An 18,695-nucleotide genomic window follows, 5' to 3' on the forward strand; every position below is an offset into this window, starting at 1 on the left:
CACTCGTATATAACAATTAGGAGTTATGGTGTCGCAATAGCACCGATTGGCCATGTGGCGCCCAACCATTGGCCACATTAATTTTTTTTATGTTTTAGTTTTGGTAACGCATCGAATATAACTGAAACCAACTAGTATATTTTAGTTTCACTACCATATCGAGCATAAACGAAACCGACTGAATTGGTGTCAACTCACTGCCAAAACACGCGAAGCCGACAACGCTTGGGTTTAACCGACACCTGATTTTTACCAATTAAACAAACGTCGTTTAATTATATAAAACATCTGATAACTTCGGTGCCGCTAAACCCTGATTGGGCCGCTTGGCTACACCATCTTCTCAATTGCATTTTGAATTTTGTTTTTTGTTTCAATTTCTTGTTTTTTTAGTTCTAGGATCGTAACGAAATAACAGAAGTCGACCAAACGTCAGTTTTGTGGTTTTTTGTTTGATTGAATTCAGTACCGTAACAAACGTAATGGACACTGATTGATTCCGCCTAGACTCATCACCTCAATGTCTGGGGTCGACAACACTCGTGTTTACCAACACCCAAATTTACCGACGGACAACACCCCATTCCTCTACCTCAAATTTTATATTATCTGTTTTTTTCAATCTGGTAACGTAACGAAACTAAATGAATTCCAAGTTTGTTTTCTTAGTTCCAGTATCCCGACCAATGTGACGGAAACCAACCGAATTCACGTAGACTCACCGCATTTTGTTTTAAATCCAGTACTGTAACGAAAATCAACCGAATGCTAGTGTTTTTTTTGTTTTATTGCGTACATCATCATCTCAACGCCCGAGATCAACAACGCTCGGGTCTTCCCAATGTCCGAATTTTACCGACCAACGCCACCCATTTTTGCACCTCAATTTTTATATTTTTTTTTGTTTTATTTTTGGTTTTTAGTTAGGATATCATCACTACTAGAAAATAGTTCTTTAATGACGCACTATGCACGTCATTAAAGGGGTAGATGACACGATATCACATGTCAAGAAAGGCCATATCATAAAGTAAAAATGACGCAAATTTGTGTGTCATCTTTTTATGACAAACATTATTAACATCTTTTTCTGACACGCGTTTGCGAGTCATGGTTTTAAGTATTATAAAAAAGAATTTTTTTGACAGATTTATAATTTCAACATTATTTAACAATTAGCATCTCATAATAAAACTAAAATTCATATATAGCAAAATAATCCATTTCAACATACTAACAAACATTCAAAAGTCGACCATTCTTCACGATATTTCAAAGTTTAACATTTCATTAGCATCGATACGAACATTCACTGGTAAATAAATGATGCCACTAAAGTCGACCATTCTTCACGAATTCCATCAATATCAGCATTTGTGTATTCATTAGTCCCTCCCCCAACTAAAGAAAAAAATTAGATTAGTTAAACCTAAAGTTCAAATGATTTGTCAAAAAAAGTGGTCAATCAGATATTCCACTAAGCAACTTGATAACCTGATCTAGCATATACAATACGACAACTGTACATCAGAAATACTAACTTTTATTAATCACATAACATAATAACTTCATATCCTAAGTTCCTAAATGGTTATGAAGACTTATTTATTTAGGTTTAGGGAAAAAAGTTCCTAACTAAATGTCACATTTTGATCAGCATTAATCATCAGCTTGACTATAAAAAGTCAACCTTAACACTATAACTTAAACCTACTGTCATAAATTTACTAAAGCTGCTATACTTACATTGTCATTGACCAGTATTTCAATTCCTTCATCAACTATCTCTTTCATGAACTTTAACATTAAGTAGCCACATTCAGTGCTTCCCGGCTGACATGGACACTACATAAATATATAACAAATAGTCATCGTAACATAGATTCATATAATGAGGTTAAAACTACTATTTCAATAAGGAATTAAATGCTCACCCTAGCGTTGACCCAATTGAGTTTTACCTTCGATCCACTTTGTGTACCGTACAAGTTCATGGCACTACAAAAATGTTAAGAAATATATCAAATACTAAAACATAATGTTTCCATAATTTGTATAACATACCCATCGATAAATTGCTGCAACTGCAAATTAACAGTTCTCGGCCTTAGAGAATCAGGGTAATAGCAAGTCATTGTTTTCATGTGTAGTACGCCCAGCACCCAATGATTTCTAAAAAAACAAAAACCAAATTTAGTCAAACAAATAATAGAACTAGTAAAACTTGGATTTCGATTTGGATGGTTTTGATAATTAGACCCGGGATTGTAGGGGATCAAGATGATGTCATTGTCCTTTCGGTTAAGCAACCGTTTTCCTTCGTTTTTCTGTTTTTCGAGACGCCACACTCCTCTCATCAGCTTCAGACTCGGTGATCTCTTTCTTGAAACGTGTGTCGTCTTCGGCGGATATTGTTAGCCTTCTGTCTGCATCTATCACCGGCTCATCATCAGACTGCAGCTTCCTTTTCAGACTGTCACCGGATCTTATGGACGATCTTGTCCTTTCACTGTCAAGCAAGTCGAGTGGCTCGTCTTCTAACTCTTCATAACCGTCTTCTGCCAACCTCTTCCTTGCTCTTTTGGACCTGAATTATAATTATTAAAATAAAAATACTTTATTATTTATTTATATATATATATTTATTTCTCTACTTTAGTATAAATATTTGAGTCATAAAAACAAACTTGGTTGATAACTTTTTGGAGCTATGTGGGCCAATATCTTCGGTTTCGTCATCACCAAAATCAGAGAATATTTTTGTATGATTCCATCTGCTCAACCAGTGGGGAAAAAAAATATATATATGCAACTTAATTCACACTTAAATTATCGAATTCTAACTAACAATGATGTGTGACCGAACCTTGACGTGGTTGCTTTTGTTAAACGAGACTTAGTTTCCTCGGTGTTGGCAGAATGTTTTCGCTCTTTCCGTTCGTTTATCTGCAGTAACGATATTGTTTAGTTAGACATAATTCGATAGACGAATAGATTGATCGGTCGACAACACAACAAACCTTTCTTATATTTGTGAGCAGCTTCATATGCTCTTCGGGCATCACTTCCTTAACAGCATCAAGACCGCACTTTTTCAAAAGCATTTCGAGGAGCTGCTTCACCTATGCTTTGAAATGATTCTTGCTGCTACTTTGCCAGCTCAGCAGCGCGTCCACCATGCTCCCCATATGACTTTGCAATCCTTCAGCTTGTGACTTGGCAACCAACACCTTTAGAAAACCTAAACTGGCCTGCAGCAATAAAGAATTAAAAACATTATAAAATAGCAAATGCTACACAAATATTTATAAATATATATATATCGGTTCAATGGATACTTTATTTATTTCTCTGCTCTTTCTTTGAAGAAGGAGAAACGTTGACGGAAGAACAATGAAAGCGTTTGATAAAAGATCGTTGAACTCGTATGTCAAACGAGCAATGCCCTAAACTGCTGCACTAATCATGTGAGGTGTCTCCCCAGCAAGGCCACCAGCCACCTACACCAACAAAAATGAATATTATTGATTGTCTTATCAATGATAATAAAAGCAGCCCAAAATGTTTTTTCTATACCATGTTGAAAAAGTTATATAAGTTCTCCTTGTTTCCACCCTTGTCTTCATCCGCGCAGGCATGGCCAATTTGAACAATAATTTCATATGCTCTGTTTCTCGTTTTCTTGTTAGACTGCATGCAAATCATAGATTCAGATATATGAACAAGTGGGAATGTTAAACGAGTCGTGTTCGTGAGTTGATGGATCCACCCGAAAATTTGACACAGCCCCGAACACGACCTAAACTCGGAAACCGTGTCAAGACACGTGAACACGAATACAAAACGCATAATCATGGGTTGACCTGAACATGACCCGTTTAACCCCCCCCCCCCCCCCCCTTTTCACATACTAATACTTTAATTTTATAACTTTACAACAAAAAAAAATACAAACTAATATAAAATAATTAAATTTTCATTTTAAAATCTTATGTCTAACTTCCCTTTTTGTTGTAAATTTTAGCATAAGATACCCACACCAATTAAATTTATTACATAGAACACATGTAAAAAAAAAGTAAATGGGTTAAACGAGTCAACCCAAACCCGTAAATTTCATGCTAGATTCGTGTTGTGTTTTCGTGTCGTTTTCATTCAAAATGTAAAACAAAGCTTTGTTAATTTGACAGCATGACTTAAGTAGTAAATACCTCCTTAAGCCCAAGTACAATTTCAGTCAAGAAAGAAGCAACAATTTCACGTTTCATCTGTTCTGAATTATCCTACAAAACAATACTTTTATTACATCTAGTCTCTAGTTTGTGCATCAAGCGAGTGTTGTCTGTTGTTACCTTTGAGACGTGTGCAATCAAAAAATACAAACAGTCGAGCCTGTGTCGCTTGGCTGAAAAATGACATGAATGCATCACTTCAAACATCAGCTTAAGCAACTCTTCAAGCTTTCTTGCTATAAAACTGTCATCATGCTGTACAAGGTTTAAATAAATAAAAAAATCAGTGGTTTAAGTTGAATAAAAACAAAACTTACAGAAAAAAAATTATTACATAAAAAGAATACCTCGAGGATTACTGAGAGAACTTTGTAAGCCTTCTTTTGAATCGAACTTTCAGTGTCCTTCAATGCAGGTTCTACCGCAAGAAATAAAAGATCAACCTCTTGTGTACCTATGCCTGGTAAAAATGCGACTGACAAGTCATATAGCTTTGCCCTGTAAATGAAAAATAAGCATTTAAAACCGAAACTTATTACACGGATCTGATCTCGGTTATGGATTTTAACTATTTTTTGGTTTCGGGTCGGGTCGGTTAACACTCCGTTCGGTCCGGTCTTATCAGTTTGCTCACCCCTATTAGTATATTACTCAACAGCCATGAGTGATTTCCATTCCATAAGTAAGAATGTTTCTCCATTCCATAAACAACACAGTTAACAACAAATTCAATACCAAAAACTACACCTTAACTATTTATGAATTAATTATTAAGTACATAGGAAATAAGCATGATTATTGTGAAGGTAAAATAGGTTCACTATTCAGATTATTATAATACAGAGGATGTACACCTAACACTTATATACTAACACAACAAGAGATTAAGCAACTTAAACCTAACCAATTATTGCACCAGTTTAGCCACTTTATGCCCTAATTTAACACAAAAAGTAAGAGATTATACCGTAAACAATGAGCAATTAGAGCCGTAATCGTGAATTAGATGCAGCAAATCCTTAAATCCACAGCCGTAATTGTAAATCCAGAGCCTTAATTGAGCGATCGATGATGAGAGATATGCAATTAGGTTACTGTCATTCGAGAGAGATGATGAGAAATTGTAAAGTGAGATTGGGCCCTAGAAATGAGAGGTTGATGAGATGAAAGACGGTGTTTGTACTTTATTTTTTTTTAACCAAAATTAGAAGGTGACACTTAAAAATGACATACACTCAAAGTGTAGCCCGTGTTTTTTTTAAACCTTTTATGACACTAAAATACTGACAAACAAATGTGTGCCTTCGTTTCCTCAAACTTTTATAAAAGATGACAATATTTAGTGACACGCGGTTTTTATACGTCATAAAATTACTGTGTGTCATGATTGGCGTGTCATTAAAGGTATATTTTCTACTAGTGCATAACACATGGCACCGAAATCGATCGAATTCACGCCGACTTATCGCCTCAACAACCTGGACCGACAACCTTGAGTTTACCAACCTGTCTGCCTCAACGCACCGGGTAAAACCCTAGTTAAAAAAGAAAATTGATCCCAATGGAATTCCAATTTGGCAAATGGATTCGCAATTCCAATTTGCAAATACAATATGCATCGATAACCCAAAATATGAAATCCTAAGTCCAATTAAACAACCACCGTAACAGTCATGAACACAATAACCATAACCAACCTGGAGAATGTTGGTCCGAAACATGCAAGGGTGTCACGTTTGTCGGTCATGCTTGATTCGGCGCCTGATTATGGTAGTTGGTGGTATCAGATCGGGTTGGTGCTGGGGTGGCGGTGGAAGAGGCGGTGGCTGGTTGAACGGCGATGGTGGCTGGTTGTAGATGGTGTCATAAAAATTGAAAGATAGTTGGGGTAGGGTTTTTATCTTGATTTGAATAGAACGATGGATCTATGGATGAGTTCATTTGGGAACTCTTAAAAAGTGGGGAACTATGAAACTATATCTTCAACATCCATCTAATTTAATGATTCACCTTTTATGTTCTTCATCAAACTAAAAAGCCTTCAAATACTAACCCTCGCCCCTAGCTAAAGAAGCCCTACCCCAATGAAAATTGAAATAGAACCATTACTAACAATCTGATTTAATATGTTTCAATGTTTTAGAACAAACTGTAAACACTCTTAATTGCTATGTGATTATCAAGGTCTGTATTAAAATACATGTTATATTAATGTATTATCAAGGTATGGTATGAACGTACCTCATATTAGTAAAAATAGGGAGATAACATGATAGACCCATATTTTACATAAAGATGGAGATGGTAAATTTAGCAAAACCATAGAAAAGAAACATTTTGCACGACCTTTTTAGTTACTATTAAGGTATTTTATTCAATCATATGATTAATGTCACCGAAACTAATTATATATTAGAACAACTTTATAATAATAATAATAATAATAATAATAATAGATAAGAGCATAATGGTGGGGCTATAAATGAATAATTTGCATTTGAAGGAACAATAGAAAATATTGTTGGTCGGAGATTCGTCCGGTCTTTAAATCTATATTTATAGGTAGAATCACTATTGCTTAAAATATAATCACTATTGCAATTAATTTTGAAAGTCTTAGTCTTTGCATTCTATACTATGATCATGTAAGGTTAACAATTTACTTTCAAGCATACTTATATTAATGGTCCTTAAACTTAAGGGTAAATTTTGTTAACTTATTAAATAGTTACATGATAACCCCCTTATTCTAAACCAACAACCCCACGGAGTTTTAACGGCTATAACTCTTTTACATGTTAATATTTTTTTAAAAAAATTACACCATAAAAACGAACATTTTATTCTCTTTAATTTGAGTATGATATTGTTATACTTTTTTAAAATTTAAAAATGCAATTAGAGCCGCAACGGGTCTGGTGGGCTTGGGTCATGTATACTATAGTTACCCGTTCACCGACGAATGGTTATACATCCGACGCCACATTACATGCATACTATAGTCAGGCTACGTGCGTACTATAGTGAGGTCACCGCTTATGTGTTCGATGTTGTGTTTGAGCGTGTACCTCGCTGCATCGTGCGGGCATCAAGATAGTTCTTAATTACGTACGTGTTTCGTTAGTCGTCATTATCAGATCGAAGAAAATAATGCACCATGCATATTTCTGTATTCCATTGCTGTTTTCTGAAGTTTCCACCATCTTTCAAATGCAATTATTTTATTCCTCAATTAGTCAATAGCAGTTAGCCACTAAGACCACCTTATCATTATGAATTGCGCACGTCGACAACTTTCAACTTTTTATCATCGAATATATATGTTTTCGTATAAGGTATTAGGCTTCGTGTTGTGTTTTAACTAACAAATACTAGTTAAAGCTTCACGTCGTTGTCACATAGGTAACTAGGGGTGTGAACAAAACCGAAATAATCGAATCGAAACCGATAAAACCGAATTATAAACCGACGGTTGGGTTTTGAACTTTAGCAAAAAACAAAATATTGGTTTTGGTTCGGTTTTGTATTTTGTTAAGAACCGAAAAACCAGACCGAACCGAAATAACCATAATATCTTAACATTAAAACAAAATCTACCGACGACCATTAGTCTAGCTTTAACATATGGTTAATAACAAATATATTTGGTTGCTACATATGGTTAATAACTAATAATACTAGTACTTTAAATTTTGATTTTTCATTTTAAATGTATTTTTTCTTAGCTTTTAATATTTGAAGCTCAAATATTCAATATTCTATTAATCATTAGTTTAAAGAAAAAAAATATCATGCCCAATTTCAATATCTTGGGTCAAGTTTTTGTTTTCGCCCAAAATGTTTTGGCTCGATTAGCAAAACAGAATCGAACCCAAAAACCAAAAACGAAAACCAGAAAAACCGAAACCGAACAGTTTTGAAAAATCATAAAACCGAAGGTTTGGTTTTCGGTTCGGTTTTAGTCAATAGCCGCACCGAACCGCACCACACACACCTCTATAGGTAACAGAGTTTTAACTAGCTCATCCTCAAGTAGCGCATTCACATTGTGGTTTAACTAATCGGTGGCGAAACTTGGGCATATACGTTGAAAAGGCCAGACTCAATATGTATAAAAAAAATTCATAAATTTAAGGGGGCGGGCTCAAAATTTCGGTCGGAAACGGGTAAATTCACACGGCGTATAAAAATTTTCGGTCGAAAAGGGATATATTTACACTACCGAGCGGAAAAACGGAGGGCCGGACTTAAAATTTCATTCGAAAACGGGTAAATTTACACTATGTATAAAAATTTTCGGCCGAAAAAGGATACATTTACACTACCGAGCGGAAAAACGGAGGGGTCGGGCTCAAAATTTCGGCCAGAAACGGGTAATTTACACTATATATGAAGCTTTTCAACCGAAAAAGCATAAATTTACTCTAGTGAGCGAAAAACCGGGGGGGGGGGGATCAAAATTTCGGTCGAAAACGAGTAAATTTACACCATGTATAAGATTTTCCGCTGAAAAAATGATAGATTTACACCACTAACCGAAACAAGGGAGGCCTTGGCCCCAAACTAATCTGTGCCACTTTAACTACTACTAATAGGAAAGTCGCCTTTTTGCAGCCAGTATAAAAGATGAGCAAAATGCTTTCATTGCATGTGTTACACGCCATAATACTACGTTAAAAGAATACAAAAAATTAAGAAGATGCATAAATTAGCTAGACACGGTTTCACAGTCCATGGAACGATGAGCTACTTCTCTACACTACAATAAATAAAAAATAAATAACCATTTCGTTAAGAGTTAAGTACTATATTCATAATGTAGTTTGTTCAATTACGCAACTTTAGAACTGTTTTTGAATTCATTGTATCTGGATGCCTAGCATTTCAAATACATATTATTTTAGTACTTTCTCTTACCCCGTCAATTTTGTCCATTAAGTTATGGGTAAATTGGTAATTTCATTTATTTTATTTATTTTCTTTTTTGAGTTAAGTATCATTTGCATACCCGTGGTTTGTTCGATTACGTAACTTTAGTTCCTTTCTTGAATTTATTACAACTGAATACTTGGATTAGTTTTGGATATATAGGCAAACCAAAAAAGATATTACATATTATAAGTAAAAGGTCACTAAAATACATGATAGTAGATGAAAAACAACCATGAAATGCATAACAGAATTTTTAGCCTTTGTTCTTGATTGTCATTTTTCATCCAGTAGCTTCAAGATATTTGAGTTCATCTTAACCATTGTTCTTGCATTTTCTTCATGTACGTTAATTTTGTTCAAAAGTCTCAGTTCTTTGACACATCAAAGGATCAAGCGAAATAACAAACCCCAGCTTCGCAACTTTAAGTATAACATCAACTAAGTCAGAAATTGGAGGACAAAATGTCGGTTAGAAAATGAATAAAGTTTATATCTTAATATACCTTTCTACCAATAAAACGTTGACTAGGGTTACATGATGTCCAAGATGTTCGAACGACGGTTGACGAAACAATTGGGCAAAACACCTTATCGTAATTCATTGAACTTGAAGATGAACAATGGTTAGGGTTTGAAGGATCCATAAGCAGGGGGTGATATGTTAATTTAGGGTCGAAGATGACGTTTTAATTGCAATATGTAATATCTCTTTTGGTTGGCATAAGTATCCAAAACTAACTCAAGTATCCAACATCAATAAATTTAGAAAATGTACCAAATTTGTGTAATCGAGCAAACCATAAGTATATAAATGGCACTTAACTCAAAAGAGAATAAATAAAATAAACGAAATTACCAATTTACCCATGACTTGCTGGGCAAAATAGACGGGGTTAGAAAAAAGTACTAAAATGACATGTTTTTTTCAATGTGGGGTATCCAATTATAATGAATTCAAAAACGATAATAAAATTATGTGATTTAACAAACCATAGGTATAAAAATGACAATTAGATTTTACTTTAATGAAGCAAGAACATAGATTAATGTCATAATATTCACATTCCAACAAATTATTAATTTTAATATGTACAAATCCAACAAATTACCTTACTTTTTTAAATAATAATAAATTACAATGCTATATGTTGTGCTTTATAGTATTAATTAATAATATCTACTTCATATGAATAATACTTTATGCACATCAAACATACTTTTATTAATTTAACAGATTGGATGGATAACTCTTCGTTAAGTGTGGCTAAGAAAGAAGTTATTAGTGTGATTTTATAAGTTTCTTGGCAGGCTATTTGGAACCTTCGAAATGATTTGATCTTCTTGAATAATGGGTCGAAAAGTATCATCGTTGTTTGATGTTATTATGTATTTTCCTTTTATTGGTTCTTGTTTAGGAAAAATAAATGTAAGGTATTTTGGGTGGAGTAGATGAAAGAACATTGCTTTCCATGTAGTTTTTTCTTTTATTTGCTCCTCTAGCTTCTTGCTAGTCGCTGGATAATAAAATTTTGTTGTTCTAAAAAACACTACTCTTATTTAATCATATCACATAATTGCCAGTTACCAAGCAGAATTTTAAATTACTGAGAATGCATGATGATTATCATGATTCATACGTTGAAGGATAGTCTTATGATACGATCGATGTTAGATGATTAGGGTTACGACATGTGATTGTGTCTGTATTGAGAGAATATTTGAGTAGCGTAACGAGAGGATATAAACAAAATAATTAGAACTATTAAAATTAACAATAGGTTACAAACTATATATAGATGACTCATTCGCTATACATCCATAGCGAATGAGCCACATTCGCTACGCTATTCGCTTTGACATTCCCCTAGCAAAAGGCCTGATAAATTTAACATCCCATATGCTAGTATTCTATAGTGTATGAGGAACCAAAACTATCCATTCGCTAAAATCCCCTAGCGAATGAACTTACATTATTGTCAAAATTAGTCCTTAGACTATTATAAACTACAAAACTAAATACAACGAACGAGACGAAAATATATGTATCAACAAACCCCCTCGTCTCGAGCTTTGTCGGTCTTCACATATTGAATCGGTTGGTCTCCCACTCATGAGAGTTATGAATCCTGAATGTATGACATATACGTACAACCCTTTGGAGTTGTATAGCCAGCTCGTTGTCTTTATTGTGCGCCCATCTACTCAGATAGTTTAACCAACCACATTGGATTCAAAATTCGTATAAAATTCATCTTGTCACTAGAGCCCAGCACAATCAAGACTTCAAGTGTTTTGTCATAATAGTGCCAACGATTGAATTCCTTATAAAGGCTCTGTGGCATCACCTTTAATGGAATTTTCATCAGAGTGCGCGACAACTTCACCTTTAATACCAATTTTCTCCACCCGGTGGGAGTATCAATCTCATCAACATATTGTCGTTTAGGAAACTAGGGCTTGAATAACTTGACCCTTTGAAGAACTTCATGAACCAAATTACGATAGAACCAATAAATTAACTGATGGATCCCGATGTTCATGAATGATCTAAAAGCCAATGTACGTACATCCCAGCTAGGCATGAAGAGACTATCAGTAAAATGCTTGAAGTACTGAATACCATTCTTCCACTTGACTATGCAGACTTTCATATCAAGATCTTACATCCATGAAACAATATTGATCTTCACCATCTTGATAATAACAAACTTTTTCATCTGATATGCAGACAACTTGGCGTTCGACTGTAAATAATCTTGCCTTTGAGCATATCTCATCGTCTCTATGTAAGGCCCTGAACCCGGTGACCCTACTTTAGCGTCGGATTTACTCATAAACACAGTTCTTCAAATCAGAGTTTTTTTAAAACTTTTCGCGGAATATAAAACATCAATCATTTGTTACAAAACATTAAATCTTTTCTTTGATACCATAACACAAAAATTTATTTTTAAAACATCTTTACTTCTTTCTTCAGATGCCAGCCGTTCAATCCATGCCGTGTGTCATCCTCATGCTAACTCTATAATCAGCTCACCTGCGTGCATACTAAAAGTCAGCTACGCTGAGTGAGTTCTAGTTAATCAGGCAACATACAATTTATTCCCATATATTTCTTCCCGTATCCGAAGACACATATTACTACCTTACCCTCGTATAAATATCCATAGGAGGATCGTCACGTAATATCTATTAAAAGAACCATTACCATTACCATTACGATACTATATATAATTTCCATAGGAGGAACACTCTGTATACTTTCCATAGAAGGAACACTTTACTATCCATAGAAGGAACACTATACTTTCCATAGAAGGAACACTATATTTCCTCGCTTCGTCTTTCCAAGCAGGAATATAAAATATCTTCTTTTCATTTAACACCTGCAGATCAGCTTTCGATAAATTAACAAGATGCATCGGATCATACACTCTTAGCACTTCTTGTTCGTCTTCGTCTTCCATCACGGCTTCAGCAGTCTGGCAATCAACATACCACCATTTAAGATCTTGTAGGTTCCCTGGACGGATCACACGAGATATCTCGGTCTACTCAGGTGCGGAATCCCTGCGTAGATCGTTACGAGCGTAGAAAGCAAATCAAACAAACACACACGAATAAACCGAAACACGTTATATATTAATAATTGAACTCACGTGATATGAATCACTGATACAGACCCTCGTCCTCACGTTACAATGAACTCAAACCAGCTTAGATCAACTCGATCAACCCCTCAACACTAAGCCGTAACCTAGTATAAATACACGACAACTTCGCCTGATATGTTCAGGCGAAGTTGTCCATAACTTCGCTTGTTCAACAAGTTCGCCTAGGCGAACTTGTTAACAACTTCGCTTAAACAAAAACATAAATAACATTACAGACTCGATTACAGACACTGACATTTATGCACCAACAGACTCCCCCTTGGCAGTAGCTTCATATCTTGATCTTTAAGCACTTGTCTTGTAATCTTCACGCATGCACTCCTTCTCTAACACATACCGTGACTACTCGCTGATACTTCCTCGCTTCGTCTTTCCAAGCAGGAATATAGAATATCTTCTTTTCATTCAACACTTGCATATCAGCTTTCGATAAGTTAACAAGATGCATCGGATCATACACCCTCAGCACTTCTTGTTCGTCTTCGTCTTCCATCACGGCTTCAGCAGTCTGGCAATCAACATACCACCATTTAAGATTCTTCAACACATCTTGAGGCATAATCTTCATTGGAACCTCCTTAATGCATCGAATCGGTTTGTACTTCATTACCATCCATGGCTTGCCATCTGCTCTCATTCCCCTTTCTTTATCTTCCACTAGCTTTCCCTTCTGTGGCTTTAATAACTCAAACTTCTTCTCTTTTATGCTTTCTTTCCACACGATCTTCCCAATAACCCTTGCCATGTTGTCGTCGCTTCTATTGATCAGCCCCAATCTAGCCAAATCCTTCACCTCACATTCAGGAAATGTATTGAGAGATCTCAACGTTCTTTTAAAATACTGAATCCCATCAAAACGTTTCACCACAAACAACTTTATCTGTTCATCATATATCCAACAAATAATTCCTTTCTTCGACTCAGCATAGCCTTTGATATTATAACTCTTCTTGAACATGGTTGGAACAGCAGGCTTCTTAGTTTTAATAAACCAATGAGCACAGCCTTCCTTCCACCTAGGCTGCTCCTCCCACTCAGTCTCATCATTTTCCATCTCAGTACCCATATCGGCTTTCTCAACATCTAGGATCTCGTGTTCAACATTTTCTTCAATTATTTCACCTTCTTCAATCTCATCTTCAATCACAATCTGTGCTCCAATCTTCTCAATCTCCTCAATAGGCAGCACATCATCATCAAACATCACATCTTCCTCTAGCATATCATCATCCAATTCTTTCAACGCATCGATCACATCATCATCATCATCAACCATCACCACCTCATCACCACCAACTGCACCTGCAGACTCCCCCTGAGCTGTGGAAGTCCCAAGAGCTTGAGTAGTTCTTGGCAACTCACCACCTGCATCTTTCGATGCATTGGGATATCGTCTCTATCATTTCTCTTCTTTGTCCTCAACTCGTCGCCTCTACAGCCTGTCTCCCCCTGAGATGCCAAGAACTCCTTCATAGCATCTATAATTCGCCCATGTTCAACCAGGAGGGACGACTGTAGTTGATTCTCTGCTACAAGGCGCTGAATAGCCTGGGTCTGGATAAAGTTTATCCTCGATTGCTCTGCCACGACCCGTTCAAGTGCAGCTATTCTCTCCGAGTCTGAGAGGGTTGCATCGAAATCAAACCTCATGTTAGATGTGTCTTGAGTATACTCAGCAGGGATCTCGAATGTAACCGGGACATCAGAAGCAGTTGTGGACGTAACCGCAGGTGGTATCGTGACCGACAACCCTGCAGTTGCAACGACTGTCGACTCTACAAATTGTGCCACCACCTCTGAAGGAGTAAGCGTTGGAGGTGGTAAAGACACAATCTCTGGAGTCGTCAGCTGGATAGTAGTGATTGATGAGATGCCGACAGCTGATGTAGCCACCACGGGAACTTCCGCGGCGCTTAAACCTGTGACCTGTACAGATGTAGGAACAATCAACATACCTGACAGTGCTGGCATAGCAAAACGTACAACTCTTGAAGTCTCTCCAGCTCCCATACCTGCACCTGTCCTTTCACGTCTTGATCGTCTAATCAGCTTGTGAATATCCTCTTCTTCTTCTTCTGACTCAGTATCATCAACTGTCCTCTTTCTTTTCCTTAACGTCCTTTCTCGTCTCACCAACATCCTTCTCGCCTCATCCATAACATCATCAAGATCTGAGTCAGCCACCGTCGTAGCTGCTCCAGTAACATTCACTTCCCGAACCTGTGCAGCAGAGTCCTGCACCTCTTCTTGCGGATCAAACCGGTCCATGTCGAAGAATCCTTGGCCGCCAAATGCAGCATCAAGGTCTACATCCTCCTCAGCCGACACCACAGGCACAGTAGGTACATCTTGAGTTGCTCCTGCCTGTTGTGGTTGAGGGTCTCTGAACTCATCCCCCCGAGCTGGCACATACCCCGGGTTTATTAAGAACCCAAAGAGTGGAGTATGCCTTGGACGACGTTCAGGCTTGCTCCTCGCACTCGAAGTACGGCATTGAGCAAAGATACGTTTGCTCACACTCTCCACGTATCGTATTGGGCGTCGTTGAGGCAAATTTGGAGCCACATGGTTCAAGATCATCTGGATGAATCTTGGATACATTATGAACCGCTCACGAGCCATCGCCCTCCTCTGTCTGTCGATCTCATAAAAGACCATCTGACTAAAGCTATAACGTTTGTTATAAGTCAGAGCAGTCATTGCTGACTGCATGGTCGCACCCATTCCGTCAGTACCCGCCTTCCTCCCAGACATACACACAATAATGACGTGCATGAGGAAGCGCCACTGATCAAGCAGGAACCCCTTTGTTGTTGCATAAATGTCAGTAGTTCATAGTCTAGTGTCTGTAATAGAGTCTGTAATGTTATTTATGTTTTTGTAATAAGCGAAGTTGTTAACAAGTTCGCCTAGGCGAACTTGTTGAACAAGCGAAGTTATGGACAACTTCGCCTGAACATATCAGGCGAAGTTGTCGTGTATTTATATTGATAGGTTACGGCTGGTTTAGGTTAATCAATCAGTTAGTGAGTTGTTCAGTGAATCGAGTTTGTTCGGTAACGTGTGTTTTGTAACAGTGATATTTACATCACGTGAGTTCGGTTATAATATATAACGTGTTTCGTGTATTCGTGTGTTTGTGTTCTATACTCGTAACGATCTACGCAGGGATTCCGCACCTGAGTAGACCGCGATATCTCGTGCGATCCGTCCAGGGAACCTACAATTGGTATCAGAGCATTTGCTCGATTGTGTGGTTCGGGATATTCACGCGGGTGTAGAAATCGTCCCGTTTCGACTATTCGCGGGACGTGTTTTTGGTGTTTTTGATCATTCTTACCTCCTACCATCGTGTTCAAGCCTTTGCACCATCAAAAACCTTGTTAAATCCAGATTCCAGATCTTCAAAAACGTCCGTGTTCATCAGGCGAAGTTGCCGTCACTGTACGTAGGGTTTCGGCAAAGATATAAGGTTAAGCGAAGTTATCCACAACTTCGCCTACCTTCTCAAGTTCGCCTGTATCAGCGAAGTTATCCACAACTTCGCCTCATTCCTAAGTTCGCTTACCTTAAGCGAAGTTAATCAGCAGAGTTATCAGCGAAGTTCTTCAGCGAAGTTCTCTACAACTTCGCCTACTTCAAGCGAAGTTATCCGTAACTTCGCCTACAGTACTTAAAAAAAAAAAAATTTTAACTTGTCAGGTTTCTTACTTTTCGGAAAAGATGTCGTCGATCAACATCTCTGAGTTAGTGAAGATGGAAGTTGAAGCAGGGTCGGCTACCAAGGCCCCAAGATTGCTGAAGGGAACCGATTTCGTTGCATGGAAGGATCGGTTCATACAGTACGTCAAATACCAGGATGCGAAGATGTGGGTATGCATCCAGGATGGTTATATTCCACCAATTATGGAGTATGAAGGTCGTGACCAAATGAAGAAGTATAGTAAAATGGAAGAAGAAGAGAAGAAGATGTATGAGGCTGAGAGCAAGGCTCATGCTGCTATTACCATGGCTCTTTCACAGGAGATCCTTCATACTTTTAGGAAGTACACTTCAGCAAGGGAGCTTTGGGAAGCCCTTGAGAGCAGATTTGAAGGAAATGTAGGAATCCGGGCTTCAAAAATAAAACTGCTCAAGACCCAGTTCTCAGTCTTCAAGTATTTGAAGAATGAATCATTAGATGATATCGTCACTCGATATTATCATCTGATGACTGAACTGAGCAACTATTCCATTTCTTACAGAGAAGAAGAGATAGTTGAGAAGCTTCTGGATGCTCTCCCACCAAAATGGGAGATGTACACTGTGCTGATGAGGGAAGACAAGGACTTTCCCACTTATGATCTCGAAACGACAGTCAACAAGCTCAGGACCTTTGAGCTTAACATGGTAAGAAAGGAGACATCTATGGATCAGGTTCAAGATCCAAGTATGTATGGAGCTAAAGTCAACACTAGCTCAGGCTCAAAGACTGAATCGGCTGCTTACTACTCGAAGGGAGAGTCGGGCCCCAACTCATCACATGAGGGGCATGTGTCTGTTAACACAAATGGGGATGTTTGCTATGTAGCAGCTGGATCTAGTGGTTCTCAACCCCAGGCAAGCAAGAGTAGTTGCTCTTCAAGTGCTCCCAGCAACAACTACTCCAAGATGCCTATGAGTGTCAAGTCTGCTGAAGAGCAGTTTGGCCTCTATGCTTCTTTCATTGCTTCCTATGAGAACTACATTCAAGGGAAGATTGTTGATCCAGCTATGTTGGATGAAGATTACGATCAGATTGATGCTGACGATATGGAAGAAATGGATTTACAATGGCAGATGGCCATGATTGTGAGGAGGGTGAAGAGGTTTATGAATAAGACTGGAAGGAAGTTTGTCGGTGGTAAGCCAGGGTTCGACAAGTCAAAGGTGAGATGCTACAATTGTCAACAAAACGGTCACTTTGCGAAAGAATGCAGGAATGAGCGTGTGGAACGAAGTCAGGGTAGGTCTCCACAGCAAAGTGATGGTAGAAAAGATTACAGTGCCATGATGTCTAGAGCAGATGGTGAATACAACTGGAACCTGTTTTCTAAAGAAACTTTTGAGCAGGAAAATTTGGCAAAGGTAGAAACTGAAGAAAGTGAGAAGGTTACCGGAGAGGATAAAGCTCTTATGGCAGACGTTAATGACCAGCTCTCCGAGGTATGTTCTAAACCAACTTGTTCAAAATGTGAGAACTTGTCTGAGCAATTAGCAACTATTACCGATCAGTATGTTAGGTTGGACGCTGAATTTAAAACCATAAAAGAAGATCATCACTTTATTAAATCAAGAGAAAATAATTATAAAATTAAAATAAAAGCTTGTGAAAAAGATGTGAAAAGTTTAAAAACAAAACTTGCTGAAAAAATTGAAGTGATTGATTTAAGTTATGAAGTTTTGGAAGAAAAGACCAAACTAATTGCTGAGAGAGAAAAACAGATTGCTGACCACCAGGTGAAAGTGGTGGAACTGAATCGAAAACTGGAGCAGTTCAGAAATTCTTCTGCTATTCTTGATCACCTTGTTAGTGATCAAGGTTCCTCTGCTAAGAGAGTAGGAATCGGATATCATGAGGTTCCACCACCGTACAATCACAATTACACTTTTAACCCTAGTGTTCAGAAATCTGTTGATTTTGAGGTTGCTCAGACAGTGCCGATTAAAGTAACTGTCAAAGAACCAAATGTTAGTAGAGGCGAAACAAGTTCGCCTGTTTCAAGTGTTGAAATTTCTGATCAGAGTCCTGTCTCGTCAGATTCGGATAAGTCATCCGAGTCTGGTAAGGCAAAAGAGGAGGTTGTGTTACCCAAGAGTGGAGAAAAAGATAAAATGA

At 37.5% G+C, this 18,695-nt stretch overlaps 1 pseudogene across 1 annotated transcript; it reads right to left on the reverse strand.

Moving 5' to 3' along the window:
• Window positions 1-1,189: 1,189 nt before the first annotated feature.
• LOC143594089 (uncharacterized) lies at window positions 1,190-4,879 on the reverse strand (annotated as a pseudogene). The gene is made up of 11 exons (XR_013146257.1): window positions 4,580-4,879; window positions 4,353-4,487; window positions 4,212-4,283; window positions 3,577-3,690; window positions 3,339-3,500; window positions 3,021-3,251; window positions 2,867-2,946; window positions 2,688-2,774; window positions 1,935-2,587; window positions 1,747-1,845; window positions 1,190-1,401 (listed from the first exon to the last, which is right to left on the reverse strand). The product of XR_013146257.1 is annotated as an uncharacterized LOC143594089 (transcript).
• Between the last annotated feature and the right edge of the window lie 13,816 nt (window positions 4,880-18,695).

Source organism: Bidens hawaiensis, unplaced genomic scaffold, assembly GCF_021521415.1.
Source record: "Bidens hawaiensis isolate Kalapana, Puna unplaced genomic scaffold, B.hawaiensis_p1.1 tig00043069_1, whole genome shotgun sequence".
NCBI lineage: Eukaryota > Viridiplantae > Streptophyta > Magnoliopsida > Asterales > Asteraceae > Bidens > Bidens hawaiensis.